The following is a 14881-nucleotide window of genomic DNA, read 5'->3' as shown; positions in this document are numbered from 1 at the left end:
AATTTCAAGTGATAAGTGTATGTTTCCATTATTACGATAAGTGTTTCTGTTACTATCAGTTGTTTTTACCCTTTTAATTTTAATATTTTGGTGAAGTGATATGAACATGTCAATATTATTTTTTTATAGCTTAAACTGTCAAATGCATTTTAAATTGGAATATTCTGGTTTGAAATACATTTAATTTCTGCAAAGGTCTTGAAAGTGTTTTTTCTCTTTTTATAAATACGCATTGTTTTAAAACAAAATTTCTCTTAGAAGTAGAAGTCTTTCTCAGGACAGTTGTCTGAGGAGCACCTGGAGAACAGTTCAACTCAAAAATGCTCCAAGCATAATTTAAAAAAATTACCCATAAGTTAAAGGTATATATTTTGGCGATGGATCATAATGAAATAATCCTATTTTTTGGATGGCTTTAAATTCAATTTAAGTGAAATTGTAAAATTTATTTGGGTATGCGTGAAGGTATGTTTACATATGTGTATATTTACATATACCCACATGCATCTAACCCTCATGTTAAATGCTAATATTGACTCAGTGTCAACAGGGCATTCACATGTTGTCTTGAGATGTTCTCAAGTCACAACTCCGTCACCTTGACAAACCTATGAGCTAAGTTTACGAGTGTAGTCTGTGTGATGGAAAAGGAAAACCAAACTAGCCCACGTCAGAGAACAAAGCACCCTTCGACCTAAGTCCTCCAAACTCTAACAGATACAAGAGGATTTGCTAGAGTCCTGCTGCCCCTCCCTCCCCTGTAAGCGATGCATTAAGGAGTCTTTTGGAGAATTACAGAGCATACATTCTGGATCGCTATTTTAAGAGGTGACCTTTTATCAGTCTGCAAATAAAACCTCTTCTGTAGGTTCAAATACATATAGGCAGGCTCCATATTGAAGATATTGTCAATTCTCTTCCCCCTAAATTAGTTAACACACCAAAGGCAAACATCTAATGTAATTTAATGTGTGTAAAGCAATATCATCCTAATTAGAAATAAGAACAAACATTAGGAATCTCACTAAATCTTGAAGGGAGGTGCTAAAAAATTGTGTTTTTTTATTTAAATAAACAACATTGAGATATTAAAGATTGGGGGCATCCATGTAACTGTGGATAAAGACGAACACATTTCTTTCAAGAAAATATGATTCAATACTACTTTTTCTGCCATAAGCTATTCTGAAATACTGTTTGAGTAATTTGTTTCAACTATTAGTTAGTGAGAATCAGCATGTAGAATATTTTACATAAGATGACCAGACTAATCTAAACTAGATACATAAATTTTTTATTTCTACTAAATTTAGGCAGTAAAATTATTTACAAATTTAAAGAGAGAATGCCATCAAAACACAACTTGATTAGTCTAATATTCATAATAATATCTAACACAGACTATAGTTCTACAGTTTTTACTCTGTGCTATACCCTGACTTAAGCTCTCTTTATATGTTAACTCTTTCAAGTCTCACAATATACTATTATCTGCATTTTATAGATGAAGAAACTGAGGCACAGAGAGGTGAAGTAAGTCATGCAAGGCCACAGAGCTAGGAAGTTGTAGAGATGGGGTTGAAACCCAGGCAGCCTCATGCCAGATCTAGGCTTTGAAATACTATGCCAAACTGCCTCTGGGATTAGACTTTTCTCTTCTTTCTTTATTTAGTGCTCTGTTGGGTCTTTGTTGCTGCACGCAGGCTTTCTCTAGTTGCGGTGAGCGGGGGTTAGTCTTCGTTGAGGTGCGCGGGCTTCTCACTGCAGTAGCTTCTCTTGTTGCGGAGCACGGGCTCTAAGTGTGCAGGCTCAGTAGTTGTGGCTCGTGGGCTCTAGAGTGCAGGCTCAGTAGTTGTGGTGCATGAGCTTAGCTCCTCCACGGCATGTGGGATCTTCCTGGACCAGGGCTCAAACCTGTGTCTCCTGCATTGGCAGGTGGATTCTTAACCACTGCGCCACCAGGGAAGTCCCTAGACTTTTCTTTGAATACATTAAACACAAATAAAAATGATGGAATACCTGACATCACCTTGTACATAGTAGGTGCTTTGCCAAATAGATGTTGATGATGTTAATAAATTTATATAACATCTTTGGCACTGTTGATTATACAAAAAAAAAAGTAGGGAAATTAGAACACTTTGAGAGAATTTAAGCTGTTTAGTTTTTTTTTTTTTTTCAATTTCATTCCAAAATTTACTGAGTTGCTGCAAGAATAGAACATGTGGTAAGAAAGGAATTCTTTAGAAACAAAGACACGTTCTCTGCATGGAATAAAATGTAATGTGAAGAACTGGCCATCTGGATAATTTTTTAGTGGGACAAGCTGTAATTTATCAAATCATGAGAAAGGAGAAGAAAATAGAGAAGAGACAGGCTTGATTTTCTGCCAGAAAAAGATTCTGAATTCCATCCTAGCCTGTTTTTAAATGACAATTTAAATATTCATACCCACATACACACAAACATTCCATCTACACAGCCAGATAAAACATTCCACCTAACCCGGCTACACAAGAGTCCAAGCAGCCCCCTGTGTGAGTGGAGGCCGGGAGTACAAGGCAGAGCTGCGGCCACTTCCTTCCATTCATGAACACTGACCGGACGCCACTGTGCGCACAGCTCTGTACTAGCCGTTACGGAACCCAGAGTACCGTAAAGTGCCTACCCCAAGGGACTTTGACCTGAGGGTCAAAAACAAATGAATTAAAAATCTAAAACGCAAAAGCAGTGGATGTTATATTGTGGTTTATTGTTATTATGCACACTACATGTTTAATACTGATATAACCATAACAATAGGAACATAGACTTCTTAAACATTTAATACGTATCCAGGCATGATAAGGGCGTATCACATTATATGCTTTATTTCATTAAACAGATAAAATCTGGGGAGGGAACGTTTTCATAAAATTGTTTTTGCTCTTGCTGCTGTTGTTTATTAATTTAGGACCGAGGAGGGCACAGGGGCAGGTTCTTGAAATAAGACTGGCCTCCATCAGTCCCAAGCGTGGAGACAGAGATGCATGATCCCGGGAAGAGACCAACTGGGCTGGGAAGCAGAGCTGTGGAGACACTTCCTCACCATATGGGGGCCCCAAGAGTTTCAACTGCCTGGAGATGCGGGAGGTTCTTGAATTGGGAAAGAAAGGTCAAAGGTCGGGAGGTTATCCTGGCAGCTCTGGCCAATAGAGGGCCAGCCTCAGGGATGGGGGGTGAGGCGGACGGGATGTGGACAGCAAGCAGGAAGAGCTGATTCTGACTCATACTGTAGAAAAATAGCCAGTGGGGCTCGGAGACTTATTTAATCTGGGAGTCAAACACTGAAACATAAATGTCTTGAGTGTGATGGTACAGGTGGGGCTAAGATAATGTCCTCTGTTGCTAACACTTTAAACCGCAGGACTGAGGGATCCTTCTGGACTCCTTCTGCAGGTGAGCAGGGACAGACAGCCTCTCAGAGTGAGAGGGCCAACACACACCGGGACTTCGGGGGTCTTCTGCTTTGAGCTGGAGGCCTTGGCCCTCCTGTGTTGTCCCTGCGGAGCCAGACACCGCAGGAGCAGTCCAAGTGGTCCGTAGTCTCCAGCTGCAGCAGGCTGGGGACAGATTTCCTAACAGCCTTACGGTGGTGTGAGCATGTGTGACTTCCTGCTGAAGAGCACCCTTCACACAAGAGAGACACAGCTGGTGAGGCTGGGGTGGGGGGAGGAGGGAAGGGGTCCAGGCAGGAGGTGGGGCTCCGGTGTGGCCCTGAGGGTAGACAGTACTTGAAAAGGCCCAAAAAATGTGCTATTGTCTTTTATTTTGTTAATTACCATCTTTTAAAAACTTGCTCTACAAACATACATAGTTTCAATAGAAATGTTCCAGTTGTACGTGTCTGTTGGCAAATCTGCCTAGATAAGCTGGCATTTTAAGCTCTATATATGCATTAGTTTTGCAATCTAAGAAAGCTGAAACTAGGTCCAGTTTGCAATAGCATAGATTATTCAGGCCCATAAACCGCTCTCAGTGTGATTCTGTAGAACCGGATCTCAGAGCTAGAGGCACTGACTGGCAGCCCGTCCTGAGAACCGAGTGAAGCAGAGTCAGTCTCAGGGCAGGTGGGCTGTTCCCAGACTCGGACGCGGAGCAGGGCTGTGCTGGTCGTTTCCCTTCCCTCCCCGGAGCTTTCTGGGGAGGCACCTCCACTCCCAGCCTCCTCCTGTGCTCGGTTATTGAAGCTTCCAAAGGACTGTGAGTCTGTGCAGATGCACGTTTTTGGGGAGAGCTGAAGGCAGAGATGTTCCGCAGGAAGGAAACTAGTGCAGGTAACTCAGGGTTTCTTTTGAGTCTAAAACATGAACCCTTCTCAGTGGTATCATACATTGGCTTCTCCCTGATAAAGACTCGCTTTCTTTTTCGACCAGTCGTGGGCCACTTTTTAAAGCAGCACTTGACAGGAAAGATGAAAGGATGAAATTAACCCATGACTTTACCCTGGAGGTGGTTGTTCTTTGGAAGTTTCTTTGAAACTTCAGGTTCTAAATGTTCATTTTGTTGGATTTTTAAAAATTGTTTAAATCTCTAGACTCATTAAGTTTTACTTTTGACAGTGTGTCAGACTTCAATTTCTACTCCATGCTTTCTATCCACATGCAAGGTTTACTTATCTATTCAGACCATGAAAATCACTAGGAATTTTACTACCTTAGGACCTGAACAAGGGTTGACTTGTCCTTATTTTAGATTGTAAACTATATACTGAAGTTTATGTTCTTAGAAAAATTATCGTATATAATTTACAAATGATAAACTTTCTAGTACAGAATGTTAGTAGATGTTTTCCCATTGCAAACCATCAATAGTTTTCTCTATTTCCTCCTGGTTTTATTGTTTATACCATGTCTGTGGGCATGATTGATGCAAGTGTGTCCATGCACGGTAGAGGGATGCGGTCACTGTCACCAGCACTGTCACGGAGCTCCCATTTCGCTGTCTGGGATGACCCGCCTCCTGCCAGCCTCACTCTCCGAGATGTGCTCTCTCCCCTGCAGGTCCTTTCTGAGGGATTAATAAATAGTATTCCAGAGCCTGTTTGGAGTCGAAATCCTTTTGAGAATCTGCTGAACATCGTAGATTCCCTGATAGATGCACATGTGCAGATACAAACAAGTGTGGCCCATACTTTCACTGACTTCACAGCTCCCAGAGGCTGCCGTGCGTCCAGAAAATGCCTGGGCCCGTCCGAGTCTCAACATACAGAGGGTCACCAACAGATTCGGTTCTCCTGACCTTTTCATTTTCTTTAGAAATGGCAGAGGTTTTCATTACTTTTTCATACTTTCCTGTGGTCTCTTTCTAATATTTTCTTATTCCACTGAAGCAAAGAGAAGAAAAGCAGAGGGCCACCGAGCCTTCTTGGTATCCCACGGGCGCCACTGCCAACAGAATCTATATCCAGAACCAGTGTGCAAACTCACAGTGTGATGGAGGGGCGACCCTCTTAGGCGTTGGCCTGCAGAGCCGAGATGTGTCCTAAGGTGAATTTTTACTTTAAGTGCAAAGAGATGACTTGAAGGTGGTGAAGTATGACAGCTCAGTATTCACTAAGTCCTTTGCAGGCTGGGAGTGTCTCTGTTTCCAGAGGGAAAACTCTAATCCCATTTATGCCCGAGACCCCTATGGTTTCAAACTTTAACCTCTGGAGACAGAGCAAATAAATGTTATCTCTGATATGCCACATCAGCACATTTACGAGTCAGTTTCTACACACATACACGAGTGCTTGACCACGTCTTCAGAAGTATCTCGGTGGAGTGTGTCACCGTCTAGAGCCTACAAGGAACGTTCACGGGCCGTGTGCACACTCCTTGGTTGCACGAAAGCCTTTCCCTGCCCATGTTCTCTGTCTGAGCTTTGTTCTACGTTGATATTGAGTAACTCTATCTCCGCGTTGCGGAGGATGCGCATAGTTTGAAATCTCTACTCCATATAGATTTGAGTCAAATTAAGAAAAAGTTTTTTTTTCTGAATCTTGAGCAGTACTTAAAACACAAAAAGAATGTAAATTATATTTAAAATATGGCAGGTATATGCTCTTATTATCTGGAAACTTAAGGAAGACTATAGTGCCTAGGATGTCATAGATACATTTATAGAAAAAAATTGGTTTTTGGAGAGGATGTCTCTTCTCAAAGGAATTCGTATTTAAATTATTGAGAAGTAATCTTTAAGATGCATGATTGATAAAATACCTCCTTTTTGAATCTTAGTACCTTTAGAAGTAACCAAGTTACATAGCGAATTAGGGGGAGAAATTGCCCTACAATGTCTGGAGATGCTCATGGTAAATGACGAGTTTTTCCATTAGTGTTAATGAACTGTGCCTGGTTAACTCCCCAGCACATCAGAAGAACAGAGCCAAAATCATCCGTCTTTCATATTTAATTCAATTTGTTTGTATATTTGTTGCATCTTTCATTCGATACTTCCCAAAAAGCAATTTCAGGAGAGATAAAACTATGAGAAAATACTTTATAGAATCGGATATACTGATAACAAAACAAAGGTGGACAGGAGTCTTCGGAGGAACAAAGCCTATTCTCTCATGTTCTATGCGTGTCTGAGTTTTATCTGATTAGAATTAAAGGCTAACATAGTCATACACAGAAATGGGAATTGCTCCTTCTGTTTTCAGAAACTGTGACAGAAGAGAACGAAGGCTCAAAAAAGAAAGCATGTTCAAAATAGTTCAAAAATGCTATTGTATAACCACAAAAACCGATAGAGCTTTGTTGTATTTAAAGTAAAGCTATGACACAGATAAAACTGGAGGGATGTGTGAAAAAAAGCAAATGAAAACCAAGGAGTAACAACTTGTATTTATGGAACATTTCACTTCCAAAATACTGGAGGAATCACAAGTAAATATGTAATAGTGGGGGCTTCCCTGGTGGCGCAGTGGTTGAAAGTCCGCCTGCCGATGCAGGGGACGCGGGTTCGTGCCCCGGTCCGGGAAGATCCCACATGCCGCGGAGCGGCTGGGCCCGTGAACCGTGGCCGCTGAGCCTGCGCGTCCGGAGCCTGTGCTCCGCAACGGGAGAGGCCACAACAGTGAGAGGCCCGTGTACCGCCAAAAAAAAAAAAAAAAAAAAAAAAAAAAGTGATAGTGGCTCTCACAGGCTCCTTGGAGTCCTCTGATTGCTATTTTTCCTTATTTGGTAAATACAAACAAGAGGAATGGAAAAGGATTTCTCAGAGGTATTCACCGATTCATCTGTTTGAAGAGCACTAAACCACTGCCTTCCTCTGTGCCACTCCTGGGGCAGTTTTCTTTTCCTGTCCTACCAATCATGGACAGCTCAAAGACAACTTGACTTTACCGTCACAATTATTTTTTCCAAAACTGGATATTTAATGCCCAGATAATAGTAAATATGAAACAAGGCGTTTTAAATTGCTCCAGTGTACACTTAACCTAAGTGTGGAGGATCCTGCCATCTGGAACACATTTTCATCACCTCTGTAACATCCACGGTCTACCTACTTGGAGATGATGACCAAATTCAAATGCAAATCCTGCCCCTCTTGTCTTCTCTCCTTCTTCCTTCCCAAAATATTAATTGAGCACCCACCATATGCTAAGAACTGTTCTAGGCACTGGAGGTGCAGTGATGCACATCTCTCACACACACACACACGATAAATATGCATTCTGATGCAGGTAAATAAAGCTGGAGAGAGAGGCGATGCTCACGTGTTTGGGATGAGCCCTCACTGAGTGAGGGGACGAGCAGTGCCGTTCCTCTGCCAAGAAACCACCCCCTGCCCCTCCCCCTCCCCACCTCCCCCCCCAGGCGCACCTGGCTTGCTCCAATCACGTTACAGCCTGAACATCGCTTCCTCTGGGAAGCTTTCAGTGACGGCTCCACCACTAATTAACCTCTCCCTCCCGTGAAGCCGTAAGTACTCGTCTGTGCTTCCTCTAAGAGACTCATCATTCTCTACTTTGTATTAAATCATCTGTATTCATATGTTTCCTACATTTTCAACCTCATTAGACAACAAGGTCTTTTTGAGAGTCATACACTCCCTTTATCACTTCTTGCAGCTTCTACCATAGTGCCTGGGACACAGCAGTATTTCAACAATGTTTCTGGAATAAATAATTAGTCCGTGCTGTGGTCTGAATGTTTGTGTCCCCCTCCCCCCAGTTCATATGTTGAAATCCTAACGTCCAACATGATGCTGTAGGAGGTGGGACCTTTGGGAGGTGCTCAGGCCACGGGAGCAGAGCCCTGTGAAGGGATCAGTTCTCTTAGAAGAGGCTGCACAGATGCCTGGCCTGTTCCACCAGGTGAGAACACAGCCAGCGGATGGCAGCCTGAAGCAGGTAGAAGGCTCTCACCAGGCTACAACTGCGCTGGCACCTTGACCTTGAACTTCCAGCCTTCAGAACTGTGAGAAATACATATCTGCTGTTCATAAGCTACCCAGTTTGTGGTATTTTGTTATAGCAGCACAAATGGACTAAGAGAGTCAAGAAGTTCACTGAAACACAATCCAATTTCCAGAACGGCATCGCTCGTTTCTCAATAAATATCTGCTGTTTGATTTACTTGGAAGATGTCTTTTGTTATTTATTTCTTTATAATTCTTAAATATATTTTTTTCAAACTTATGAAAGCTGTTTTATCACTTTCCACCACCTGTGTGCCAGGCACTTGGCTGGGACGCAGGGCTCAGTGATGGTCAACGCATCCGCCTTCAGGGATGCCATCAGTGCTGGAGAAAGACAAGCCTGCAAGTGTGTGGCAGGTACACCGGGGGTTGGGACCCTGTGCTGAAGGGTAGGAGGTCGCACTTGGCACAGAGAGGGGGGCAGCCATGGAAACTGTCTAAGGAGTGATGTCCATGTTGCCCTGTGATGAGTAGGGTCACCAAGTGAAGGGAACTTGGGAACAGGAATCATGAGAGGGTTTCCAGCAGCAAGAGAAACATGGGGGGACACTGCGAGGCTGGAACCTGTACCAGTCTGGAGTGTGAGTGGGCCTTGTAAGCCATTTGAATTGTTTTTGTAAGGAAAGGAGAGCTGCTGAGTGGTGCTTCTGCAGAGTGGTGAGAGGGTCAGCTCCCCATTGGGGAAAGGCCAGCCTGACCACAGCCAGGGCAGCAGAGTGGAGGTGCTGGTCCAACCAGGAGGGCGCCGAGCAGGTCCCTGAGGAAGAACAGCACGAGCCAGGGCAGCAGTGAAGACACAAACACACAGACGCACCGGAGAGCACGGAGGAAGCAGAATCTGTGGACGAGACTGGGTGGATGGCTGAATATCGGGATGTGAGGGGGGACTGGGTCAAGAATGATTTCCCACTTGCTAGCAGGGTAACTGGAGAAAGGAGCACCCCCCCGCCATCATGGAAATCTTGGTGGGAGAGGAGGCTTTGTACACGGCAAGACTCAGGAGCAAGGCGCTCATCCAGAAGCAGCTGCTCGCCGGGGCAGCTAGACACACAGGTCTCTGCCCAAGTGACTCGGGCTGGAGCCGTCCACGAGGTGACACCAGGAGAGCGTGCCGAGGAAGCCAGGAGAAGTGGTTTCAGCCCCGTGCGCACTGGACCTGCGGGGAACCTGAAAGCCCCCCTGAGCCCTGCGTCCCACCCCATGTCAGGAAAGCCTGACTCTCTGGGAGGTGAGGCCCTGGCGGAGCTCTCCTGGTGGCCGGTCCACAGCCGGCATCGCGGCTCCTGATGGGGAGCCCGGGGAATGGCAGCCGAGGAAGGACCCAGAGGCAGAGCCTTTCAAGAGCAGGTCCAGTAGAGGTGCCAAGGGAGACTAAGGAGGAAGAGCAGGACGGGAGAAGGTGATGCCGTGGGGACCAGCACAGAGAGGGGGTCACAGCAGAACCGGCTGTGCTGCAGAAAGGCAGGACTGGGAGGGTTTATGACCTCGGTGCTCAGCAGCAAGGGGGGCTGCGGGTGACCTAGGAGAGCATGTCAGTGGGCAAAGTGGCCAGAAGGGGTGCTGGAGGGGCGGGTGGGCGCACACGCCACCCCTCAGAGTGCCCGGGGCTGAAGGGAGGGGCATGGAAAACGTTACAGAGGGACCTGAGTTGAGAAAAGATTTTTTAAAAATACAATAGATTTGGGCACGTTTAAATTTTAGTATGCTTTTTTTTGTTGTTGGAAACTCCTACATATAAAAGGGCAAAATATATGTGTGTTCTGTTTGAAACATAATTATGAAGCAAACACCTACTCATCCAGCATCATGGCCAAGAAAGAGACCACTGCCTGCACTGCCAAAGCCCCAGGTACCCCTCGCCAGCCCCAACCCCTTCCCGCTACCGTTTTTTTGCTTTTCTTTAGTTTTTCCAGCTGTGCATGGATCGCCATCCAACACTGCTTGCTCTGGGCTGTTGCAGAACTTTATAGAATTGGCATCATGCTGGATGCATTGTTTTGGTCTTGCTTCTTCACTTAACATGATGATGTTTGTGAGATTCAGGCACCTCCTTGTGTGTAGTTTATTTATTGCCACTGCTGTACAGTTTTTCTCTCCAAGGATACTCTAAGCATGTTTGGGTCTCGTGGGGAAGATGCTCTTAAAAAGGAAGAGGCTGAGGGTGGAGGAGAGGGACAGATTTACAGATGGACGGGGGACAGGGGTGGGTTCAGAGATCAGCACCGTCAAGAGAAGGACTCCTCTGTTTCGCCAGGAGGGAAGGAGTCATGATCGGATGCTTCTTACTTTCTCAGTGAAGTAGGAGCTGAGGCCAGCCTGCAGCAGAGAGCAGAAGAGGTGGAGAAGCAGGGAATGAAGGAGACAGAAAGTCCATGGAACAGCTGCTGTGAAGGAGGTTCGCCCCCTTCCCAGAGAGCTCAGCCCGTGCAAGGGTCTGACTACCCAACCAAGTCCCTGGGGGTACAAGTCCCTCAGCAGCGTTGCATCCTTGTCTCAACAGCGGGAGAGGGAGGCGGGACTCAGTGTAATGATGGGCTCAAGCAATCTACGTTCAAACTCTGGCTCTGCCACTCCCCGGAAATCAGGAAGACAGCCAACCCTCCAAAATCAACCACAGTTTCCTCAGCTATGAAATGGAGATCAGGTCTATCATAAAATGTATGTTGTGATAATTAAATGCAGCATCATATGTCAAAATCTTGGCATACAACAGAAACCCAGTGTTGAAGTGTCATTAAAAAATCTTCTCAGTGGACTGTTAACAATAAAACCACTGTGACATTGTTAGAGAAGATGTGTTCCTGCTGCCACATCCTGGACCAGCTAGCTGGAGGTCGCCCAATAAACTCACAGAAAGAAGGTCTAATATTCGGTATTAGTAACATGGGAAGGAAGAGCTAGGCCTTCCTTTCACTACATCAGACGTGCTAGTGACAGGCACTAGTCGGCCTCCAGCCCAGGAACCCGAGGACAGACAGCAGCCAGGCTGAACGGGCTCAGCCCCGAAGGCAAGACGAAACATCCGTACTCGCAGCTCTTACCTGAGTAGCTAAGAAGGCCCGCAGCCAGGACGGCTGGAGAGGACCACGATGGGAACAGCGCTGGCCACTTCATCGGCCTCATCATCCCCCCTTGTCCCCCATTATCACCACCCAAGTCCAGGCTCTAGGTACGCGAGATTAAAATTAAGTGCAATCACACACACACACACACATGCATGTACACACACACACACACATGCAGACACACACACGTTCTGTGTCTCAGCTGGAATATCCCTCCTTCCCGCCTTTGCTTGGGTAACTCTTACTCACCCTTCAGGACACAGGAAGTTATCTATTCTGGGAAACTTTTCTTGAAACCCTTCGACCAGCTTCAGAGACCCTCATAGGACCACCTGGACGCGGCTCCCCAAACAGACCTTTCTCATGTCATTTAGTCAACGTCATCTCCTTCCCTAGACTGTGAGCTTCTAGAAACAGGGTAGATCTTACACAGAGCACAGCCCTGGGCATATAAAGGGCGTTCGATAAAGGCCTGTTCAACGAACGAATAAAAACTGTGAGAAAAGAAAGACACCTAAGCCATTCCAGGGGATATATTTCTGTTAAAGACTTTTATTTTTTTACTGACGATAAATGCAACTTCTTGTTTTAACTATTTTTTAAGTCATAAATATCTACCGTGCGTTTCTTTGAAGTACCTAGCTATTCTATTCAGAAGAAACCTTAAAATACATAAGAATTTCACCCACCAATTATGTACCTTATTTTTAAATATTGTCTAGTAACTAATGCCGGAAGTGACCGGCCACGTGAAGGGCGGCCTCATCCTTCGTGGATTACACTACAGAAGGGCAGGACTTTGATCAGCTGGCACGAATGTTCCCATCGAGGTGCAGTTACACGTTTGAGCATCTCCAGCTCTTCCCAGAACAGCACCCTTCCCTGCAAAGAGCCCCCTCCACAAGGCTGATCCCTGCCTCGCCTGGAGCTGCAGCCAGCAAGCCTGCCGCGGAATTCCCGCCAGTTACGAAGGACATTCACTGTACGACGTCGCAGCTGAGGAAAGCGAGAGCGCTGGTTTCCTTCGCCAGCAGCAGCGGGCTCGAGCTTTTAGAAACGGGCAGCTAGGGATACTGCGCTGAAATCCCTATTTCACTTAGGTCTGCAAACACGTTTGGACGTGTTTGGGGCGACTCTCCAGAGGAGGCCGGGTCTGCAGAAGGCACGGGGGCATGAGGGCGGCCACCGAGGGCAGCGGACACTCTGGACGCTCCTGTGCTCCCATGTGACAGCACTTTGCCGCTTAACAAAGCCTGGCTCTTCCTTCCCTTTCAAAAAGTATTTTAGTATTCGTGAATTACCAGCAAAGAATTCTCAGACCAACGCACGGGCAGCGGGGATGAGAGAAGGAGGCCGAGTGTCAGTGCTCATGGGTCAGGGTTCAGGAGACGCTCAGGTAGGTTCCCGCTATTTCATTCTTCCTAAGATCGTACGTATCCTCTACTTTACAATCTAGTTTAAATAGCACGGAAGCCTGGTCAATTTCCGTTTGACAGCAGACTCCATGCCTCTTCCACGTGTGTGGGAGGTGGATGTGTCCCAGGCCTAATTCCAGGATGAAACCGTGGTTTTTCATAAAATATAAATCCTAGTAGAAGGAACTTAAGGTCAGCATCACTATCCTGATATGTGTCTCTGCCAGACCTGTTGTCTCACAGAAGGAGAAGTCTTTTCTCCACCCGACCCAAAGTCAGTTCAAGGGAACCAAGAGCAGGCCATCAGCCCGGGAATGCATGCAACCCACAGGGCAGAAAAGCTGGCCTCCTAATTCCTAACTCAGGGAAATTTTCACATTTTACTCTGTTCTGTTTGTTCATTTTTAATCCATGATAGAGACACGCAAAGCAGATTAAAACCTAAGATGAGCCCTGTGTGCTGTGAAACTTCAGTGAGAGCTGAAAATAGCCCAGCTGCATCTGGATGGCAGTGAGGGGGGGGCCCCTGAAGTTGGTCCCTGAGCCCCTGGAAATGTCAGATTTCCGTGGAGAGGTAGAGATGGGAGGGCCATGTCACACTGTCGCAAGGTCCACCAAACACAGAGGTTCGGCCTGTAGAGAAATGTCAGCCAGGAGGGCTACTTCAATATTTTTGAGGTAATTGTTTGCAGACGTTTTTCTACTGACGTAAACCTTACACACAGAATGCCTGGATTATCAGCTGTTTTCACAGACTGAACACATGCTGGTGGAGCATCAGATGAAGAAACAGAGTATTTCCCCAGCGGCCGCTCCCTCCCCCTCCGCCGGGCACCCCCAGGGGTGACCCCATCCTGGAGTTCAGAGTGGAGTCCGTTGTGCCTGCTTTTGTCCCTTTCGTTGATGGAATCACCCAGTGTTTGCCCTTTGTGTCTGGCTCAAAGGTTTCAGTCACCGTGGGTCCGTGAGCCTCACCTGCGGCGCTGTGTGGTTAGTCTGTTCCTTCTCCTCCCCGAGTAGCTTCCACTGTATAAACAAGCTGCGGTTCAGCACTCACTGCTGATGCACGTTTGGGAAGACTCAGGCTTGGGCTGTTATAAATGTGCTGCTACAAACATGCCGGCACAGGTCTTTTAGTGAACTTATGCATGCATTTCTGCTGGGCATTTAACCAGGAATGGAATTGCTGTATCCTGTGAAATTAATTTTGGTCTTTACTGCATAACTGGTGCTTACGACATTCTATAAAAGGCCTCCAAGATCAAACTCCGTTTATTACCGGCAGAGCTGTGTGCTCTCCTTCACACTCGCGCCTCTGGGGCATGTATTATTGTAACTGAGGTCAACGCCATGTGTCTGATTTAGTCACCAGGGCCATCGTTTGTAGATACGTGACACCATGTTATTTACTTTGGACTTCTGCTCTGGCATTTCTAATGCAATCCTAAACGATCCTCAACACGCCCACTGTTTTTGCTGAAGTAATTTGGAAAATTCAGTAGTAACAGCTAGTTCTTATAAATAGGCAATACACCTCTCCATCTGGCTCCACACAAAGACAGGCAAGTGAATATTAAATCTGACATGTCGGCACTGAACTATAATAACAGAAACTGGAGTATGAGGCTGTATTTATTATTCCATCAAAAGGAGAATAATCGAGACAAAGGGATAATTAAAATAATCATATCTAGCTTAGTACTTTCATAACTAGAGGTTTTATTTCAGATTTCTGATTTGTAAGTTTCTTATTGATAGTTCATGTTTCACAAGGATTTAACAGTTCTACGTACCAAAGTGGAAAGAGACATTCAGGTAGCTTCTATTCTTGTTTTCCATAACAAATTATGAGTAACAACTACTGTTGTCAGTAAGAGTCTGTGAGAGACAGTGAGAGAGAGAGAGAGAGAGAGAGAGAGAGAGAGAGAGAGAGAGAGAGAGAGAGAGAGAGAG

General features: G+C 45.6%; 1 protein-coding gene across 2 annotated transcripts in view; it reads right to left on the bottom strand.

Annotated features, from left to right (window-relative positions):
- Nucleotides 1–14881, bottom strand: part of L3MBTL4 (L3MBTL histone methyl-lysine binding protein 4) — a 300018-nt gene that overhangs the window by 104166 nt on the left and 180971 nt on the right. The window lies entirely within an intron of this gene.

The sequence above is a fragment of the Aethalodelphis obliquidens genome, unplaced genomic scaffold (assembly GCF_003676395.1).
Source record: "Aethalodelphis obliquidens isolate GAN/ISIS:26980383/991018 unplaced genomic scaffold, ASM367639v1 scaffold63, whole genome shotgun sequence".
Taxonomy (NCBI): Eukaryota; Metazoa; Chordata; class Mammalia; order Artiodactyla; family Delphinidae; genus Aethalodelphis; species Aethalodelphis obliquidens.
Note: the sequence above shows the minus strand (reverse complement) of the source record. Positions and strands in the feature narration are given on the sequence as shown.